Here is a 4,077-nt window from a genome sequence, read left to right as displayed (position 1 = left end):
CTGAGACCTCTAAACAACTGCACCGTCCATGGGCCGTCTGAAGGCAGCAGCCCCTCAGGCTCTGGAACTCTGCTGTGGAACCCAGCTCTCCAGTGCCTCAGGCTATTTATCACCCTTCCAGACCCCTTGTGGACACTCCTCTCTAGGGATTGGCTAGAGCATGATACATTTTCAGGCTGGTTGTTTGCATCTCTCTCCCTGAGTTCAGGAAGCTTCTTTCAGAGGCAGGGGAAAGCAATCAAACTCCCAGTCTGTGATACTCTGAACAGACCAGGCCAAACAATCCCCTTGATTACAGAAGAAGTCAAAAAGTTAATTTGTCTAGCATCCTACGCTAGGAGGGTGCTACACGTTAAACTTGTGCAGATCCTCACAGGTGCCAAAAAATGTAAGTTTGTTTAGCTCCAGCAATTACATGTCCTTCCTTAGAACAGAAACTAAAGACAAACTGAAGGAGGGTGGGATTAGCTATATAGAGCAAGAGATATAAATTTCCAGAGAGTTTGAAGCTTTTTTTATCCTGTTTTTTTTCCTGGAAATATGAACATTTTGGACAAAAATAAAAAAATTCAGTGTGGAGCAACTTTACAAACTGAAAGTCATTTTGTTACACTGGGAAGGTGAAATACAGTGTATATTAAAGCATTATACTTGAAATAAAAGTACAGCTTATTCAGTAAATAAACTAAACTTGCATTTTTTTAAATTGCATTTTTATATTACAAATGGAATGACAAGGACTGTATATGTTAAGAACATTTAAGCTATACATGAGAACAGGTAACCCCCCTTTCCCTCATAATAATATAAAAACTTCCCGCCAATATGCATTTTCAGTTATTGGCAATGCTGATCCAGAAGCCTATATTGCTCTTGAAAGAGCTTGATCGATGTTCTCCTGATTTTCAGGTGTCATTTTATCTATAAATGAAGGGATTGTATATTTTTGCGAGGCTGTGGTTTGTAACACTTCCTTACCTGAAGATGCTGCTGGTGAAGAAACACTTTGTGATGAACCAGAAGCAGCAGACAGAGTATTTCTGGAATGGGAACGCTGGAGGGAAAAGATACTTGTGCTTTCATGATGGAATTTATCATTTCATTCCATGAAGTATCTTTAACCACTTACGGACTGCTCACCATGGGTATACGTCGGCTGTTTGAAGAGGAATACCCCATGGTAGCAGATAGCTGCCATAACCCCAGTATCCTCTTCTTCAGCGGGTGGTCCACTTTCCGATAAAAATTGTCTCTGTGGCGGATTAACCACAAGATCACTTTTATCTGTGGCGGGAGAGGGCCCCCCTACGGTGGTCTCTGCTGCTTACTGGAGGCACTGGTAGTGGCGGAGACAATCGCGTCCTGTCCCCTGTTTGGCTGGCTGCCGAGTGAGGGTAAGATGGCCCCCACCCGGCTCCTTAGCATCGACTGGTGGAAGCGACGTCAAATGAGATATTAAAGGAGATTTTGTTTTTCAAATTACATTTTTTTTTATTGCATTTAATGTAAATATGAGATCTGAGGTCTTTTTGCCCCAAGATCTCATATTTAAGAGGTCCTGTCATGCTTTTTTTCTATTATAAGGGTTGTTTACATTCCTTGTAATAGGAATAAAAGTGACCCAATTTTTTTTAAAAGGACATAAATAAAAAGTATTATATGTAAAAAAAAAAGTAAGCGCCCCATCCCGATGAGCTTGCGCACGTGCAAAGCTGAATGCATATGTGAGTAGTGCCCGCATATGAGAATGGTGTTAAACCACACATGTGAGGTATTGCCACGATCATTAGAGCGAGAGCAATAATTCTATCCCCAGACCTCCTCTGTAACTCAAAACAGGTAACCTGTAGAAATTTCTAAACGTCGCCTATGGAGATTTTTAAATGTAAAAGTTTATCGCCATTCCACGAGTGGGCGCAATTTTGAAACGTGACATGTTGGGTATCAATTTACTCGGCATAACATTATCTTTTGCAATGTAAAAAAAAATTGGGCTAACTTTACTGTTGTCTTATTTTTTAATTCAAAAAAGTGTATTTTTTCCCAAAAAAGTTTGCTTATAATTCTGCTGCGCAAATACGGTGTGACAGAAAGTAATGCAATTACCACCATTTTATTCTCTAGGGTGTTAGAAAAAATATATAATCTTTGGGGGTTCTAAGTAAGTTTTCAGGCAAAAGAAAATAATTTTACCTTGTAAACACAGAGTCTGAAAAATAGGCTGGTCCTTAAGTGGTTAATGTCTTTAGGGTACCTCTGGCATGCCAGGATGTGTTTTGTCATCCTTCTAGCAGTTGGAAAAGAATATTGCAGCTTTGCTCTCAGCAGAAATTACACTGTTTCCAGACTCTAGATCAGTGTTGGCGAGCCTTGGCACCCCAGATGTTTTGGAACTACATTTCCCATGATGCTCATCCACTCTGCAGTGTACTTGAGCATCATGGGAAATGTAGTTCCAAAACATCTGGGGTGCCAAGGTTCACCATCACTGCTCTAGATGTTGGCCTCACTATTTTACTGGGAGGAGAAAAAGAAAAAAACTATTTACTGATCAGACTATTGAGAAACCTTATCCTATAATGGTGGAAAACATTAATAGGTATCATTTAAAGGTTAAACAAGATAAACTAATTTGTCAGACAAATTTACTCTCTTACCTGTCAATTAAGGCCTGAGAAGACAGAAACTATCATCTACTGTATCCCAACAATCACCCAACTGTAGGAAGTACAAGATGAAGCCCACAAGTAAGCTAACATGGGGCCTTTCCCCCCGCAGTGCCCCCTAGTGGCAGAAATGCATGTTTATCTTGTTTGAGAGCTTCATTGATAAGTACAGTCTTATTAGAACCGTATTCCAGGATTTGCTTGACTTCAGCGGAGAGAACTTGCAACAATTTAGGACTTTACATAAGTCTCAGAAATCTTTATACTTTAAACTTTACATAGGTCTTTATGTTATATAATTTGAATAGCATGTCATAGATATATTACTTAGAATTGTAAAAGAACACATTCCACACTTCTTTTTTACCAATTTTTATGGAAAAAAATGGCTTTGAAAAAAAATATTTTTTTTCTGGGGCTTCCCATGTCTATACAGAGCATCTTCTAGCTATGGAGTAAGGGACAAAATCCTTTAAAGGCAAACAAACAACAATGCATGTGTAACATGGTATTCATTCCAGTGCCAGGAAATGACACATTGCGTCTGTTAAAAAGAGAATGATTGATAGGCAAACAGACAGTTTGAATTAAGGAATAGCCTGTACTTTACTCAGGTTGCCCAGTGTTATGAATCCCTAACCAGGGATGTACATAGTCTGCAAACTCCTCCGCTCAATCCCTGAGGGGGGAAACTCTAAGATACATACTTTCAGCTCACTTACTGCTGCAGCTTGGTCCTCACACTGCATTCCAGGGTCAAGAGACAGAGGTATTTCCTTGCCCTGACTAAATGTTAACCTACTACCCAGGATACTATTGGCATTAACTCTATGTGCCCCCACCTATGGGGACCTCTAGTAGCTCATAAAGCACCAACACAGTCCCGGACCTAACCCAATCCCCTAACTCTGGTGCCATCTAGTGGCCAGAAAGGGGAACTACACCAGACACATCCGTGCCCTTACCCTACAGCACCACCAATTTAAAGACTAACTCCACCTCTGCCCACACAGCTATGTCATTCTTTTCTAAAGATTTGTGAATGAACAAACGACAAGTCCTGTCTGCCACCATAGCAGAGAGACTTGTGGTCATCAATGGAACACAATTGTGATCACCGTACTTGTAATCCACTGACACTTACTGCAGCCCCGTAACTGAAGGTGTTATACCTTGGTATAGACCAAGGGCTGCAGAAAGTGTCATCTTCAGGAACCTGTGCATTGAACGGTGATCCACTAATCATGGTTGCAGTGCTTTGCAGGCTCCTATGCAAAAAGTTATTAAATGCACATTTTTTCCCCCTGGAAATATAAATGTATTTATTATTATTATTATTATTATTATTTTTTTTTTTTTACAAAAGGTGGCCCTACTACTGACTGTCTTTAAAGTAATTTCTTTGAAATGC

This window comes from Lithobates pipiens, unplaced genomic scaffold (genome assembly GCF_037356315.1).
Source record: "Lithobates pipiens isolate NorthernLeopardFrog02 unplaced genomic scaffold, aLitPip1_a1.2 Scaffold_13, whole genome shotgun sequence".
In the NCBI taxonomy this organism is placed as follows: domain Eukaryota; kingdom Metazoa; phylum Chordata; class Amphibia; order Anura; family Ranidae; genus Lithobates; species Lithobates pipiens.
Note: the sequence above shows the minus strand (reverse complement) of the source record.